General features: G+C 41.9%; 1 protein-coding gene across 1 annotated transcript in view; it reads right to left on the reverse strand.

Annotated features, from left to right (window-relative positions):
- Positions 1-15,919, reverse strand: part of LOC115407889 (helicase ARIP4-like) — a 76,013-nt gene extending 60,094 nt beyond the window's left edge. Inside the window, exon 1 of the mRNA XM_030118453.1 lies at positions 15,810-15,919. The gene's annotated coding sequence lies outside the window, so the exon portion shown is untranslated. The remainder of the gene's footprint in view (positions 1-15,809) is intronic.
- Between the last annotated feature and the right edge of the window lie 2,920 nt (positions 15,920-18,839).

Here is an 18,839-nt window from a genome sequence, read left to right on the forward strand (position 1 = left end):
GATAAAGAAATGATCATGTTTGAAATTTACAAAGTAGGAACGCTCTCAGAAAAAAGGGACAAATGCTTAATTTCTGTCATTTAACAGAGCGATTCTCAATTTGGGCGATTTGAAGGAACTTTATTTGATAGAAATTCGATATCTGCATATTTGACTTCATTATTCTAATAGTAGGAAGGTCTGGTAGACAACTGTTCCCACCTGTCAGGTATTGACATGGAAACCGAAACAATCAACAGCCTGATGAAAACACAGAGATATGATTATTACGAGCACATTAAGTTCTAATTATGTCGTAGATAAATGCTTTCAAATTTCAAATATTTGAAAGATGAGCAAAGTGTAATAAATCAGGCGCTAACTGTTGCCCCACATCCCAGCTGAAAATGTTTAGGGATCACTCAACGCCGTCTTATGAGTTCTCCCTTTGCATCAAAACAAGAACAAAATCTATAAAAACTTCATTTGGCTTTAAAAACATTTTTTCGCCGCTTAAAGATTAAAGCACAGATCTTCTGTGGTTGTCGTCCGATCCATCTGCCTTAACAGACCCCACGATGTGGGGCTCAGGACTCTGTGAGGGTCACACTATCCTCTCCAGGACCAATGTTTTGTCTTTATATCCTAAAACAGTGCTGAGTGGCAGTGGGCGCGTGACTGAGATTATTGTATTCTGGCATGAGTGTAAATCTGGAACCAATCAGATGTTTTGCTACAACTTAAAGTTGTGTCACCAAAAACAAAACATTATTTCATGAGGTTTTTCTTTTAAACAACTACATACAAAGATATATCAGTATGCATTCAGTTGATCAATTGGAAACTTCTACTGGACATTGCATCCAGCTCCACAATTAGATTAATGTTTTAGAGCGAATAATCTCCACAACTGTTTTTGTGTTTTGATTTGTTTTCAGACACCGACCACCTCTTCAGGATGGAGTGTTATCTCTGGTAATCCTCCGATTCTGCCCTTTAGTGTCATTATCACATCAGAGCAGAAAACTAACAGTATCCCTTCAGCCTCAGCTGGAAACAGTATAAAAAAATAAAGCTATTTATGCCAAAAGTCACCAGGAGTGTCTAGCTGCAGACAACAAAAATACTCATTGAAGATTGCCTACGAACAGCATAGGGTAATGTCTGCCCAAAGTAAAACAGTAAATACTACTACAATACACAATAATGTGTAAACAATATGTGAAGACAAGTTAAAGCATGTAATCAGACTACCGGATGTGAGGCATGAAATATATGCAAAATATTATCCAGAGCCCACAAGAGGAAACGGCTGAGACCACCACAGTGTCGTCCAACAGTCTCATTCACTTATCACACAGGAGCCTCAGTAGCACGAGGACAAAAAACAAACACAACCACAGTCACAAAACACAAAGGATCTGTTGTCATCAGCAGAGAAAAAAAACTGCCAATTTTATGGATCTGTAAAGTTGATACTGTTGGCTGTACTGTTCATCTCGCAAATGCATGCTTGAAGCACAAGGTGCAGAATTAAAATGGAAAAGAGTCAAGTTGCAGAAATCTGATATATTTGGACATATGTTTTCTGAGCGCTCCCTGTCCAGCTCTGTATGAATGTGTAACGTCATGTTAAATAACACACATTTCATTGACCTGCTAAGCTAAAAGCTGTTGCTCACACGTCAACTGCACTCCCACCGATTTGATTTCAAATCTACTCCAAACTGTTTCCTTCTAATTCTGTCTTTGAGCCTTTAAATACCGACAGCGTGTACGAGTTTATTCAGGATTAGCCTCCATTTAATTCTTTAGCCTGCAGGTCTCACACATACAAATTAGTGACCTGGATCGGTGAACAATGCTGACCTGCACCAACGTGCTTCAGAGGGTATTTTTAACTGCATAAACCCTTGGGCCAATCCCACCGGGTTATCATATCTAATCTCCGCCCACCTGAGCTCCCATTAGGCCTGCAGCAGAGAAAACAAGAAGATCTGACGAGAGGAAACTACACCCACCCATCAATAAGTCTCTGGAAACGTGCATAGGCTTCTTTTAATGTCTCCAAATCAAAGAGGTCTGAAGCCATTTCAAGAGAGGTGTGCACAGCATCAGTGGATAATGCCCTGACTTATACCTCCAATCAATACATGAATGCAGTGAATGAGTGTCCACGCGCTCGCAAGGGGGGGAAGGGTCCGCGGCGAGAGGAAAGGGATCAGGAATCAGTGGGCCGAAGACGATTTCTAATTGGATGGGACTGGCTGCTCTCCAGCCAATCGGCGAGGGTTTGGTCGGTTCACTGGGGCTGCATTCGGTTCACACAGGGACTTCAGTGGGGAAGGGTCGTCCATGTTCAAGCCAGGCGCGTGACCTTTGAAGCACATCGTTCCGCTGCTCTCAATTCAAAAGCAAAAAGCCGACAGAAGGAAAAAAAAAAAAAAAAAAAAACTGCCTGAAAGTTTCTGCGTGACAAGGCTGAAAGGGTTACAGGAAGTTTGAAAAAAGAAAACCCATCAAGAACTAACAAAAGGGACATAATGTTAAGAAGTTTCAGAATCGTTAAATCCTTCCTGGATCTTGCAGCATTTTTGCAATGAAAACACAGAAAATTTCATAAAATTTTAATTTGACAGAGAAAAGAACATTATTATTCTATAACTGCTATCTTCAACGTGAAATCGCTTTGCATGGTGTGACTATGATTTGCATGAGGCTGCATCGCAAAAAATTGAACATTTTGAATTGTCTTAAAACATTTTATCTATCAGATGAAAGAATCCTGTCTTAACCACCTAATGGCGAGGATCATCCAATACAGGAAAAACAGTACAAATCATACAAACCAGTGTTGGCAGGTATAAATATTTTTCTCCAAACTGATTGAATACCTTCAGAGTGAATTAGGCCATCTTACCACTAATATATTTTCACACGTCAAATGATGTGATTAAATTAATTTATCGGCATATTTTCTGTGTAAGACTTCATATAACACTGATTGACTCTTGCAGGTGTGTCTTTCTTGCTTAGAAGTGAAGGATGACGTTAAAGCTGACAGTTTGGTTGCGTCCATATTGCCAAATGTCACCCAATGTACATTTAAGCAATTAAAAAATGTATTCATTTACTTTGAAGCATTCACTGAAGAGCGTTTCTTATATAAACACACTATTTCTTTTAAGATAATTATCTTCCAGTGGGACTGAAAAAAGGTGTGTCGCCTCATTCCTGAACTTAGTAACCTTTCGGACTGCTGAGCTTAATTATTAACGGAACAAAAACAAAGTCATTAGATCAAAATAACTATGACTCAGCAGTTATCCAAGTTGTGGGCATAGATGGAAGTGAATAACTTTCGTCGAAGGGCTCAGTTAATACATACGCTACCAGGGAAGGGAACTGATAAGATTTGTACGGTTCCTATTCCATTTTGGATTCTGCTAAACGATTTGGTGATTCATTGATTCTATTATTTAGAAAAAAGCAGAGAGAAGACATTCATTTAGCATTACCGGTTACTAATAGCAGGTTTTACAGTGAGGCGAATGGCGCAAACATGACAGCCAATGTTAGTTAGAAAGCTCCCTGCAGCACAAACAGCAGAGGGGGTGTTAATGTTGCCGCTACTGGACTGAGATTCACTACAGAGCGGATCGACAACACGAGTCTTTCAAAGTGATTGCATGCCATGTGTCTGAATGTTTCTACATATCGGTAGAATTTCATGGCAGTACTCATGCATAGTTCCCACTGTGAAGCACGGAAGCGGAGGGGTGACGGTGTGGAGGGGCTCTGCTCGCTGGGGACGCTGTCGGGGATTTACTCTAAACTGGACGCACACTGAACCAGCATGGCCTCCACAGCGTCCTGCAGCAACATGCCATCCCATCATATTTTCCATTTACTTGGACAATCATTTAATTTTCGATAGGACAATGACCCCATATACACCTCCAGGCTGTGTCGGGCTATTGACCAAGGAGAGTGATTCTGTGCTGTGGCAGGTGACCCGGCCCCACAGTCTCCTGACCTAAACCCAATCCAGACGGTTTAAAGGAATACTCCGAAGATTTTGGACCCACGCCCTATCCCGATCATTTACAGAGTGAGATAAGCTCATAAATACCTTTTTTGTGTCCGTTCGTCCAGTGCCTGGCTAACAGCTGTTAGCATCGTAGTTAGCTTAGCTCAACTACGGCAGGTGAAGTGGAGACAGAGCCAGACTGAGAAAGTGGACAAAATACTCCTTCCAGTGGTCCAGGGGACGGCGTATTAGCACGTGAAGTAAATCCGAATAGTTATAAAGCATTTTGAAAGACGTGTTTTTTTTTCTATCCGTTAAAATAATGTTTTGATCCACACAGACCTGAGCATGCGCAGTGCTCTGCGGAAGGATATACCGGAGCACAGCAGTAGAAGCATAGACTCAGCCGCTGTGCTCTGGTATATCCTTCCGCAGCGCACTATGCTTGTGCAGGTCTGTGTGTATCAAAACGCTATTTTAAGGGATTGAAAAGAAAACACGTCTTTCAAAAAGTTTTATAACCATTCGGATTTACTTCACGTGCTAATACGCCGTCCCCTGGACCACTGGAAGGAGTATTTTGTCCACTTTCTCAGTCTGGCTCTGTCTCCACTTCACCTGCCGTAGTTGAGCTAAGCTAACTACGATGCTAACAGCTGTTAGCCAGGCACTGGACGAACAGACACAAAAAAGGTATTTATGAGCTTATCTCACTCTGTAAATGATCGGGATAGGGCGTGGGTCCAAAATCTTCGGAGTATTCTTTTAAGATGAGAGTGAAGGCAAGAGGGCCAACAAGTGCTCAGCATCTCTACGATCTCCACTGCAAAGGGCAGCTATTTTGAAGAATCTAGAATATATAAAAAAAATCTTCTCAGTTATTTCACCCTTTTCTGTTTACGACATAATTCCACACCAGTTCATTCATAGTTGTGATTACTTCCGTGAAAGTGTACAATGTAAATAGTCATGAAAATAAAGAAAAAGGACGACATGTCTAAGGCTGGTGTACATTCATTTATGTGACATTGACGAGGCCACAAGAAAAGTGATATCTTCTGTAGTAAAGCATGAAAACAAACTGCATGTAAAAGCTTGTAGTTTCCAGAGGAAAACAGATATCACTTTTGTCCTCGAAAGACCGCCGTTGCATAACAACCGCACGTCAATTTAGCAAGTTTCTATCTGAAACAATAACCCGATGCTCTTTTTGAGTAGTTAAAGGTTTTCAGCGAGGACCAAAGTGCAACATGTTTATCACATCTTTTTTGGTTTTTCGATGAATTGCGGGTCATGATTATGTAAAAGAGCCCATATACAGACACACACATACTTGCTAACTCAGGCTACAACTCATGCTGATCAATAAAACTAAACACCTACAACAGAGACGAACACAGAGACACACAGAGTGCTTTAATCTAAGTGAGATACAGAGAAGAAGATAACCTAGAAAAGGGCAACAATCTGTGCTTTCATTGCAAGTCAACAAAAGACTAATGTCAACAATAAACTGTACACAGAGAGGGGGCCTCCATCAACACTCACTCAAAGGAGACACTATTTATCTTATCAGATGTCGAAGGTCAACATAACATCGCCCCTAAGAGGTGCTGCAAGCTGGACAGACACACTCAAACGGAGAAAACGTGGCAAACCTCAGAGAAATTTGATTATTCTTAACATGCGTTGCTTATGTAACCTTCAGACAAAGCTGTGCAATAACATAAAAAAAAGCTGTTGGTGTTATTTATGTCAGTTTAGTTAGCTGAGCCGCTATTTGGAAAACGCTGCCTTCAGCCATAATTCATCAGTGGTTCATCTAAAAATCACTTTAATTGAATTATTTAAAAAATATGAGTCCATTACAATGTGACAATAAAACAATAATGAAAACCAAACCTTTTAAGGTTCAAAAAACAAGTGAGGTAAGGTGCGAAGAGGGAAAACAAAAAAAGTGCACAAATATAAGCAGCCTGTCCTTAGTCCATATCGGGTGAACACAATTCATGAATCATGAATTCGTCGAAATCATGAATCAGCCCTGCTCCACATGAGCAACAGCACAAAGATGAAATCGAGATGGTGCACAAGAAAAACAAGGAAGGCGATCGGCTTCTGTCAATAAGCTGTTATTATCGGACATCCCTAAAATTTAGTTTACATTCTTTAGGCTACTGTGCAATTAATCCAGATTACATGGAAAGGGAAAAATTTAATGTACTCATTTTGGAGTGAAAGTTTGACTCATGTTCCTTAAACAGCTGGTTAAAAAAGAGTCCTAACAGATAATAATTAAATAAAAGATCTTGTGTAATTTTTGTGAAATACACTTTACAAAAATAATGTGCCTATTATGCCAGCACAACTCGTGCTTTTTTTCCTCCTGTTTTATCTTTAATAGATTATAGGAAAAAAAAAATGGTTTTGGAACAAGTGACTCATCCGAAGTTTAAACTTTAGTGACATTCACAAAAGACTGAAGTACAAAAGCAAACAGATCCATATGCCAGAGAAACAGAAACACACACACACACACGCACACACACACACACACACACACACACACACACACACACACACACACACGCGCTCCTTTCAGAGATATCTACCTCTGAACATCTGACACATCCCGACTGCCGTCAATAAAATTCTTGACTTGAGGAGGAAAAAGCTCACAAATGAGAAAGCAGCACCAAAGACTACCACATTAAATCGTTAAAGGTTTAACGGGATGAAGCCCTGGAGGTGTCAGGAGTGTGAGGGATTTACCACACCGGTTTGGAAGAAGCTTTCAATTACAGGAAAAAACACATATATACATATTTAAGAGTTGAGATGGTCTAGAAGCTACCAGCCAACCCACTCATTTGTTGATGCCCACACATGGCACATGAAAAACCCTGGAGAAATAACAACAGCAATAAATATTACACTTGAAGAAAATGCAACACAAACCAAACTCAAAATTAGACCACCATTAGATGTATGAAAAATCCATCAACAGAACATTCATTATCTGATCAGCTCAAATCCCCCGCCAAGTCATTTTCTGAGAGCTGCAAGTCTTTTTAGCCATTTGAACTCGAACAAAGGAACTGCAAAAGGAGCAACCCGGTGAATTCAGAAAGCTTTTCTGTTCCCTCAGAGGTCGGTGGGATCAGGACCTCTTACTGATGGTCAACAATGTAAATCTGCGAGTCCAAGACCACCAAAGCTCATTTCATGCAAAAGATTTACACTGGTTTAGTTTTTCTGTGTTGAAATGTCAGTATGAAATGCAGCAGTCAGCCTGCATTAAGAAAAAAAGCATATTTCATAACCATATTTACATTAAAGCAATCAGTATGTATAATATATTTTCATTTGCCCAGACTGGCCTTTGGATAACTTTTCTCTGGAGTTTCCAATCTGAGTGATAATCACAGTACGTCTGCTGCTCTCGTTTTCCGCTACATTTTGTGGGATTTTTTTTTTGCAGCTAATGGGAGGCGTCCCTGTGGCGTAGTGCTTCACACTCTTGTCTCACGAGGAGTTTAGATTCAGGCTTGGGGGACTTTCTATTGGTTTTCTTGTGGGTTTTATCTGAATGCTCCGATTACCTCCTAAAGTCCAAAAACCATGTCTGAGGTTCTCGTAAGTGTGACTGTCAGTATGCGTCTGTGTTTGTCCAGTGATTAAGCTGTTCAGAATGTGCTCTGCCTCCTCCTGCAGACAGCTGGGATCGGCTCAAATACCTCGCAACGCAGCGTTGGATATAGCGTGACAAAAGACTGACAGACTGCACAGTAACATCTCTAACAGCAGCATTGGTTTTAGCCCAAAAAGTGCTGCAATTTCTCAGCTACATCAATAAAACCCCTTTTTCTTGCTTGTGCTATTCTTGCACTTTTCAGGGTGCGTAAAATGTCATATAAGTTTCATTGAAATTGTCACACTGCGATAGAAGTAACAAACACGTCTGTGACCTTTCGGCGGCGAGACTGTTCCTGTGGCGCCGGAGACTCTCTGCTGCTGTCATCAGGTTCGTCCCTTCATCCAAGTCTACCTATAACATCTGCTTTATGTGCCCCGGAGGAGACAGACATCACCTTTCGCCTCCAGTTTATAAGACAAGGGTTTGAGTGATGTAAGGCTATGATAGAGTTCATCATTTCTAAGATTCTCTGCGTACTTTCTACAAATTCTGATACAAGCCACAACGGCCTGCACATTTCTCGTTAAGATATAAATTTTAAATGCCGTTGTAGGAAGCGAACTGCTCCAGCAGTGAATGCTGGGCTCGTTGCAGTCCATCCACTCCCTTCGTGCTGCTTTTAAGAATTACTAAAACATAAGAAGCAGCGGAGGTCAGTGGAGTCCCGGCTGCCCTACATTCCTCCGCCCGCTCCGCCTCTCCTCCCTGCTCCAGTGATTTAAACTGTCTGACCAGAAGGTGGGGGTGGACGGAGGGGGTGAAACTTCAGGCTAAATCTCTCCTTAAATCTCAACTCCCCGCTGTGATGTTTCAGTGGTTTGAGGATATGAGCGGTGGAGGTCAGACGGAGCACTCTGCCCTCGGCATCCATCACTCTCCTGCTTGTTGTTTTACGACGGGCGCAGGTCAAAGAGACGCCGGCGCTTCCATCGCTCACCCGCTGTTTAAGGATTCGGTGAGCTGGAGGAGCAGCGTGGGCGCGGCAGACCCACCACTGGCGTGGCCTCCCTGTTCGTCGGCCTCAGCTCAGACCGACTGTTCATGTACTTCGAATCTTTCAATGAACATATTCAGCAGCTTTGTCGTCGAGAACGCCATAGATTGCTAAACGATGAATATGTGTCAAATTTACTGACGTACGGTATTTTCTCGTTTTAAAGCAGAGTCAAATTTCTCATTAATGAACTAATACGTCAACATCCAACAGAAACGCATCGATTTCATTCTCAGCACAAACAGCAGGGCCGGATTGAGTATGAGCACAAACCAGAAGCACATCTGACATGACTGGCTCCTGAAAACGTCAATCAAATCATTAACGTAAACTCTAAATGAATCGATTGTAATACTACTCAATCATTCGGCTCATTATTAGCCACTATAAATCTGATTATTATCCGATTTGCAGAGTTATCAGATTATTTAAATGATTTGGGAAACCGGAATGCCCAGCTTGACCAGAAAGAAGACACCATGAAGAATTAAAGCTGCAAATTATATGAAGTGTGAAACTTTGGAATGTTTTGGGTTCCAAAAACACAAATTTATCTTATGGTCTTCAGGTTTGTTCTGCATTCAGTCCAGATTACCTTGAAGTGGAATAACTTCAGAGTGTGAATAAATCTGTCCCATGTTGTCAACAAAACAGTGATGACAAATTATTTAAAACAAGATCCTGTATTTTTGGGACATAAACTGCAGAAACAAAACGTGTCCATTACACCAGTATGTTTTTTTTTCTTCATCTTTCAGTTAATAGGTGACAGAGAAAAATGGTTTTGGGCCAAAGTGACTCATCTGAGGTTTAAACTTTAATGACTTTCACAAAAGATTTAAGTACGACAGCAAACAGATCCATACACTGGAGAAACAGAAGCACGCACCATCCTTTCAGACATATCTACCTCGAAACATCTGACACATCCTGGCAGTCACCAATAAAATTCTCAACTCGAGGAGGAAAAAACTCACGAGCGAGAAAGCAGAACTGTGAAGCTATAGAAGCTCAAGCTACCACTCATCTGTTTATGCTCATTCACAAACAGCTTTCTGCTGCACTGCTGCATGAAAAGACACGGAGAAACAATAACCACTGAACAGAGCACTGCAATGAAATGTCCCTCAACAGAATATTAATCAGCAGAATTATTTGATGACAAGATTAAAAACACGAGTTGCAGCAGTGATAAGTCGATGAAAAGCCACTTCTGGAGTGGAAGGAGACAAATTTCAGGTTAAATTAAATAAAAACCCTCGACACAGAGATATAAAAGGCCTCTCAGCACAGCCGTGTTTAACAAGACGAGACCAGACGTTAACAGGAAATTTCAGTTTAACGTCACTGTGTATGAACGCGCTGCAAAACAAAAATCTGATTGGTCCAAGTTACTTTTTAATGAGTCACATGAACCAGCCGGACAACCGAACAAAAGTGAGTTATTGTCCGAAAAATCCAAAAATAAAATTTCCTGTTTTCTCCCAGTCGTTGGATTTTTATGGTCATGTCAACGCGTTTCGCGGAGTTAATAAAGGGGCGCTCCCTAAAATTTAGGTCAGGCCTCAGTTGTAAACTGGGTGGTGGTGTTGAATAGCTTTAACATGGCTGTAACACTTTCCGCATGTTCTTCGTCAGTTAAAGGTTCACGATTCAAAACATCTTGTGACGTAAATCTGTTTTACCAGACAAAGCAGTCGAGAGTAAGTTGGATACTTTGCTGACTTTGGTAGCTATAACAGCATAACTGTCTCATTCAGATTAATTATTTGAGGTTACATTGATTTGCTGCGGACACTAAAAGATTTCATATTGTACCATCAGAATCTTTTCAGAACAAATGACAGTGTGTGAACTGCCAGAACTAACGCTCTAACTTCTGCCCTTCCTCTAGTTTGCCTGCTCACATGCAGACCACTCCACACACCCCCCCGAGCAGACCTACGAATAAAATCTCATCTGCTGTCCAACTGCCATCAGTGAGGATAAATGTCAAGCAGGAGCGCCGTTGCCTCCTCCCTCGTCCTGTCGCTCCTGCGCTCTCGTGAGCGCTCTGCTCTGTCCCTGTACGCTGCTGCCCGCTGAGCTGGTTAGCAGGAACAGAGCGAACGGGTGATGTAAGGCTGAGCTGGACGGATGAAGTGGAGAGAGCCCCGCCGAGTGTCATCCTGTCAAATCTGAGCCCTGAGTCTGCACAGAACACCAGGCAAAAAGTCCAACTAATACGAGCCGGTGTTTGAGGCAAGCTGTCAAAGCGAGGCAGCGTGCAAACTTTGCTGTTTCCTGTCGCACTTTTAAACGACAACTTTGAATGTTTCCACTAATGAAACAAAAAATACTTTCGCAGAAATACTACTTCAAACTGACGACATGAAACAAAATTCAGCCGTAGGTGCTGATTTTCTCAGTTTGACACACCATGATGCAGATCTTTATTTAGTTTAGGTTTGATCAACAGACACTGAAAAAATGCTCCTAATAAAGAGGAATTGTGATTTCATCCACACTATTTCCTTTTTTAACATTGCAGGAAATGTTTTTGTGGTTTTTGTGAAGCCAATGGTTTCAAACACATGGCTGGGGACCCTAATGAAAGACACCACAGATAACACACAGGGACCAAGGGATTACAGTCAGGTCGGCACTAATCCAAGTCGGCCCTGGCCAACTCGGCACCGCCCCCGGGATACAGTCAAGTTGGCATCAAAGCCAAGTCGGCATCAATCCAAGTCGGCCTCGCAGAGGGGGGGGGGGGGGGCTCTCAAGTGGCCGAGTTGGTCGGTGCCGACTTGACTGTAAGCTGCTTCCCAACTAGGCCAAAAGCCTCTTTTTTTTTTTAATCACGATGCGGCTGCGGCGCGACCATTTGCAGTTTTTTTACGATCTGTTTGAACTGAGTAGCTTAGCTACGAGCGCGCAGCGCTTAGCGGCTGTCTGGTCATGTGACCGGTCCCCAAGGCATTCTGGGAATCGTAGTGCAATGATGCCGGCTGCGGCGCGACGATTTGCACAGTTTTTTTCGTGCCGGCTGCGCCACTTCTCCTCACGTGGCAGGCGGGGGACTGGAGGACAAACTGTGAGATTATGGTGAATGACAGGTTAGAGGTGGAGAATGTACCTTTCGCTTCATGTTTGACGTCTTGCTTGAACCGAGTAGCTTAGCTACGAGCGCGCAGCGTGAGCAGCTGTCTGGTCATGTGACCAGATCATGCCACCAGGCAGTGTTTGATCAAACCAGTTGCCTGCATTATTATTATAACTGTGCAAATCCTGGAGCTGATGTCGGCTGCGGCGCGACGATTTGCACAGTTTTATAATTATAATGCAGGCGACTGGTTCGATCAAACGCCGCCTGGTCACATGATCTGGTCACATGACCAGACAGGAGCTTGCGCTGCGCGCTCGTCGCTAAGCTACTCGGTTCAAGCAAGACGCCTGCTACGTGAGGAGAAGTGGCGCAGCCGGCACGAAAAAAACTGTGCAAATCGTCGCGCTGCAGCCGGCATCGTTGCACTACGATTCCCAGAATGCCTTGCGGACCGGTCACATGACCAGACAGCCGCTAAGCGCTCGTAGCTAAGCTACTCGGTTCAAACAGATCGTCAAAAAACTGTGCAAATGGTCGCGCCGCAGCTGCATCGTGATTTAAAAAAAAGAGGCTTTTGGTCGAGTTGGTAAGCAGCTTACAGTCAAGTCGGCACCGACCAACTCGGCCACTTGAGAGCCCCCCCGCGAGGCCGACTTGGCCAGATGCCGACTTGGCTTGATGCCGACTTGGCTTTGATGCCGACTTGGCTGTATCCCGGGGGCGGTGCCGAGTTGGCCAGGGCCGACGTGGATTGGTGCCGACCTGACTGTATCTCGGGACCAAGTCTCTGCCTCCACTGAGGTGTTTCAAATTAGATTTGCACACGTCGAAGAAAATCTGGATTAGACACTTTCCACAATAAGCTTTCACTAAATGGGAAACTGCCCATTGTTTTTTCACACATATCCAGTTAAAAGGATGCTAAACACTGTGTCCAACTATTATGCGACCTAACATCCACGTCATGACATAACTCGACGACGCGTAACTCCTGGAAAGTGAGTCACCAATGCCTACCAACATTCAAAAAAAATGCACTTCTACTCACGTAGCAGGCGGGGGACTGGAGGACAAACTGTGAGATTATGGTGAATGACAGGTTAGAGGTGGAGAATGTACCTGGAATGTACCATGAAAAAATAAAACTCCTTTCTGACAATCTCATGCACGCAAAAATCCCCTATATAACCTTCACAAAATCAACCACAGGTCCAGGTTCACAAAGAAAAAAAAAAATTGTTGTCAGCGCAGGTTTAAAATTTCCTCATACACACTTTGCACTTTATGTAACATTCGTTTTTTTTTTGCCAGAGTTCTGCCCAAGGTTGACAGAAAGAATGAACAAGAGCTTAAAAAAAGAGAGTGTATGGTTTCATAAGCTCAGGTTGCGTCTGGCTGAAGTGGTTTGCTAGATACCCGATCCAAGGTCAGATTAACAGCACAAAGTCTCTGAAACAACCCTGAGAGCAGAGGCAGACAGCAAAGTCAGAGAATCAGACTATTAGAACATAATCTTCCCGCCACGGGCCGTTTGAGGCGATGCTGTGTGGAACTGGGATCTAAAATCACTCCTTCATCACCGCATGGAGCCGACCAAAAAAAGACCTACGAAAGACAATGGCTACGGTTACACGGTGCTTTTTCAGTTCGGAAATGGTTTATTTAAAAAAAAAAGCCACTCAGATTGAACGTGCTCTCCTTTGCATATGTTGTAAGTTTAATTCTAAATAAATATTTAATGTGGAATTGGGTCATTTTAAAGTGAAATTAACTTTTATTCAGAATTAAAAGTCTCATGTAAACATAGCCATTTTGGAGAAAACACAAATTGTCATGCATCTGTACAGACCGCTTAAATCTAAAAAATAATTGGACAAACACGACAGGACATGTTGAAACATAAGTTTGCAAAGCTGTTATCATTTAAAGTTATTGTAGACGCAGCTCTCAAATAACTAAAATGTACTGTGGCCACAAATCAGGCAGCGATTACACAACATGACTTTTCATTTACTGTGCATAGCATCAGATTTTCCAATAATAAACTTAATACTTGCCTGCTTTGCGTTATGGTGGAACATCTACTGGTTCTCTGTGCTTGTGAGCAAATGAACATGCTGTCTTTTTATACCATAGACTAATCACACATGTTTTTCTTGTCAGATGACATTTCAAACATCCAGATCACAGATGTTAAACAAGACTGCTATATATCAGGGAAAGCCTTTTATGTTTCAGATGGATTTGTGCAAACTTAGATGAACTCGTTTTGTCTATGGAGCAGCAGACTTTAAGCTGGAAAGTTACAGTCTAACTAAATGTTTTTCTCTGCATAGGGCAGAAATAACTGTGTTTCACCTTGTTTTCCAAGACTTTCTAACTCAAATTTGGAAATGCAACTGAATATATCATGACCCTACTGTATTTTGTTGCTTATTTGATTTGAAAATCTGCACTCCGGAGGCTTCAGAATCAAGTTCTGGTTCGGTTAACATTGGGTGTTCGGTGAAAACCTTCAGTTAAAAGGCTTGAAGTTGGAAAGTTGCACTGACTGGAGTACCAGATGAATTTATCCTAGACTCCTAATACATTGCGTGGAAGATTGTGACGGATAAAAGAGTGTTTCTGGTTGTTTGTGTGTGTGTGTGTGTGTGTGTGTGTGTGTGTGTGTGTGTGTGTGTGTGTGCGTGCATAATGAAATGCTAAAACTGGCTGAAAGTACTAAAGGTTTAACTACTAAATGTTTCAAACTCTCAAAACTGCCTTAACAGCTAAAGGTTCATTATTACTCACTGTTGAAGGATGTGTTTAAAATTTTCAGCAAACATTAAGTATTTCGGAATTAAAGTATTGTACTTCGTGTTTACAAGTGAAACATGTTTATTTACACATGTCCACTTTAACGCTGGGAGCTGAGAAGGATCCTGATTGTATAGCAGGTGGTTGTGATGTCTACTGAAAGTAAACAACCTCCGGTTCCTGTGTTTTTTCCACCTTATTCCGAAGCAAGAGTTCAACTCATCCAGAGACGATTTATTTAATGGGAGCCTCCAAAGAAATGGATATAAATGCAGACCCTTTTAAAGCTGTATCATCAAAGTTAAACGAGAAAGAACAGTAAAGGAAAAAAAAACCCAGCAACAGAGGGGTTTGCTTACTTTCAATGGATGTCACATCCGCCTCCTGTCCAATCAGAATGCCTCGCAACCCCTAGTGTTCCTTTATTTACCCCATGGAAACATGAAGGAGAAATAAATGCAATTTGAAATTCTTTAATTCAGAATAGATTAATCGTAAATGAAAAGCACCCTGTAACTGTGTCCAATAAACTGTCCACTTTATTTGGGGATTAAGTTAAATTCAGAATAAACATTTCATGAGGCGTTTATATGGCCATTTTACAGTGGATGAACTTCAATTCGGAGTCAAACAGGAATCAAAAGTCTCATGTAAACGTGGCCGCTGGATGTGCATGTATACCAGCTGCAGGTTCAACATGTCTTTGCTGCCACCGCGCCGCTTTCATGTGGTGTGAAGTGAACAAAATCATTTCCCTAGGCCGTTAAAGTTGCAGATGGTTGACCTAACTCACATGTTTACATAATCCACTTCCTTTTTGGTCTCTACCCTGAACGTCCCAACTGCGCTGGATCAGGCACTGAGGCTGCGTGAGCCTGCAGATGTGTCAACTCTGCACCGGTCTCACGTCCGCCGCGGCTCATTCCGAGGGGCTTGTTATGAAATAGCAAACACCCCCCCTCAAAAAGAGAGGAAAACAGCAAAATAATAAATAAAACAGCGTGCCGGCTTGTTTCATAACACTGAAGGAGACTGCAACAGCAATGCAGACGGCGGGAGGAGGCGCGGAGGAGCACAAGTGCAGCTTGCTCCTCTATTGTCTGGAGCCTAATTGACGCTTCAATAGAGGAGAAAAAAAACGTAAACAGAGGAGGGGGAAAAGCGGCTTTTACGAGGAGGAAACGACCTGAAACGGAGGCGAAAGCCGGCATGAGTGTCTCACCTTCCGTCCCCGTGTGCGCGCGGAGTCCCTCCACGTGGAGAACCTTAATTTATGAGTATTATTAGAGAAGTGGTGGACTGTTGAGGGGAAGGCTCGGCTGCTTTCACTCATTCATCGGGTTTTTTTTTCCTCTCTCAACCCCCCACCTCCTCGTGCTCAAAGAAGGAGGGCCGGTCGGTGGTCCCTTCACGCGCTCAGCACGAAAAAGCCATTACGAAAGTTCCGGAAGTGCACGAGCATCCAAAGTGTTGCGGGGCTCAAAAGCTGCGTGACAACACAAGAAAAGTAAAACACTGCATTTCTGCGACGCTTGAGCACTTCCAGAGGACTTTCAGGCTAATTTTTAACAAAAAAAAAAAAAAAAAGGGAAAATTGAGCGAACTTAAATTACACGTTTATCTCATTTAGGTTTTCAAACCTTCCTTTTCAAACAATTTAATTTAGAATAATACAGTAAAAATATATAATTTTTAATAAAGAGATTATTTTTCCTTTTGAAATAATTTGACAGTAAAATTAAATAAATGTACTTTTCTATAATGTGCTTCAGTATCTTTCTCCATGCTTTGTGTTTGGGGTTTGCATGTTTCTCCTACACATGAATGGGGTCTCCCCAAGTACCCCAGTTTTCTCACACATTTCTAAACATCCATCTGTACAGTTTCATCCTGCGCCAGGTCGTGAAGCACTGAAATCAATCTGTCTATGGGCCAGGTCAGGTTACATTCTGGACAGGTTACTAGTCCATCACAGGATAAATGGAACATGCAAACTCCACACAGATAGGCCTAGCTATTTCAGTCCACAGCTGTCTGCCTGTGAGGCGAGAGTGCTGAATAAAATATAACTGACGTATAGATGTTGCAGCAATGAGAATTCAGTTCTAAATTATGGTGCTTTTATAAGTGAGACACTGAAGTTGAACAGCTGTGTACGAGAACTTCAGCTCATTTTTGATGCTGCTGAGATAAGAACCAGGCTTAATTATGTGAGATGATGTGAAAGGCATTTCCTTTCAGTCCCCGAATCTGAAGAATCAGCTCATTAAAAGGTTTGTTTAAAAGATTGATTCACTGATTCATTCAGAGTTTGACTGGAAAGTCACATGCTCTAAACCCTCATTTACAGAAATGTGGCTGAGCTTTATTTCATAATCCTATCTTCTGCATCAATGAGACAATTCACAGTTCTACTTCTTTTTAAAATGATGCGACACAATGTTTTCCAGTCACCTTTCATGGATTAGTTTGGAATAAAACCTCATCTTGCTCAGTGAAGTGTATAGCAAGCTCAGTCTCTTAACATATACCCCTTCATGAAAAAAGAAGTACTGAGGTCAGCTTTATGATGCGACCATTGATTGTCGTATTATTGGCTTCACTCTGCATTGAGCTGGAAGTGCACTGAGTGCATGCTTGCACATTCACCAAAACCTATTGGGTCTTGAATGGAATAAGAATAATGACTGCTCAGGAATGTGGCTCGGTTCAATTTGGTCTTCCTGAAACTTTTGTTTGAGACACAAACACTGAACACACCATATCTTGAGTTACGTTTCATTATTTCATGCATACACAGGTGGACATATTGGCACAGTTGAAAGGGTGAAAGATATTTTAAAAATTGCATTTCACAGAAGTTGATTCATTTTCTAGTGTTATTAATAACTGTTGATCTTTTAAGCTGCAAACTGTGTCGGGTACACAAGCTAAAAATTTAAAAATCCACAAAGACAGTGAAATCTTTATAAATTAATAACATCTGGTGTGGCACAAGCAGATTTGTCAGAAGCCCAAACATCTGTCTGCTTTATCAGCATCCAACTACTTTTTGTTCCAGTGAAAATCTTCTCAACAAAGTTAATGGCTTCACCTTCCTCCCCACTAATGAGCAGAGACACAGAAACAAAGACTGGACAGAGTATCCATGTCACCGTGGCTTGTTGATTGTCTGCCTTGATATTTCTGTGTTGAAGGTAGAAAAAAAAGTGTCGGATTCATATGTAAACTGGGGCAGAAGTTCAGTCCAGGTTTTGATATCATAATTAAGATCTGTCCAACATTCTTATCCTTTCAACTTGAGCTCTGTGGGAAAAGTGAAGCCTGCTGATGACTCCAAGATAAGATGGTTTGATTTGGTGAGGACTGAAAGAGGGTCACCTCTTCATGACAATCATGAGTTCATGGACACATTCATGCTGAACTAATAAATGATCAGGTTTAACTGATGTTTTATGATGGCTTTTCGACATTTCCTGTGCAAAAAAAAAGTGTTTTCTTCATTGTTATCACAATGTTTCACTGTTGTTCAGTGGTAAACACATGATGAACATCATCCCTCAACAGACACACACACACACACACACACACACACACACACACACACACACACACACACACACACACACAAAACGCCACATGTTCATTATTCTGAAACAAATTATGATTTTGCAGTTCAAATGTATTTAAAGTTGCTCTTTTTCATGTTCCTTTGTGGTTTTCTGTGCTCTGTGTTCCTGGTGAAAATGTTTTAAGTAGTCCTCTTTTACCTCTGCCTGCACTGGACTTTTATGATTTTATGTAGAGGGAGAGGGTCTGTACTCCGTGTTCTCTGTCTATATATCATCTGAGGAAACCAAAACAGAGATCTCTATAATTTCTTGGAAGGTAAGATGTATTTCTGAAGCAATAAAACTACAAGAACAAAACTATAAAGCCATATAGAGTGAGTCTCCTGCAGCGTTTTTTGATGGGGCCACAGAAAGTGAGTTGAGTTTAGAGCAGTGTCAGTGTGTTCCTCGCTGACACCGTTTGCAGCATGTTATGAAAGCTGTCTGCAGGTTGGCTGCTGAATCCTGTTACATACCTTCACCTTCAGGGCTGCACTCTGTCCTTCTCTAATGCACAAAGCGCCCCCTAGTGGTGAAAAGAAAACAGCTCACGGCTGCAGATCAGACGATTTCAATGAGAAGCACAAACTACTGATTGTGATTTACAGCTGTTTCATATAAATATGTGGGATGTGACTGAT

This window comes from Salarias fasciatus, chromosome 20 (assembly GCF_902148845.1).
Source record: "Salarias fasciatus chromosome 20, fSalaFa1.1, whole genome shotgun sequence".
Taxonomy (NCBI): Eukaryota; Metazoa; Chordata; class Actinopteri; order Blenniiformes; family Blenniidae; genus Salarias; species Salarias fasciatus.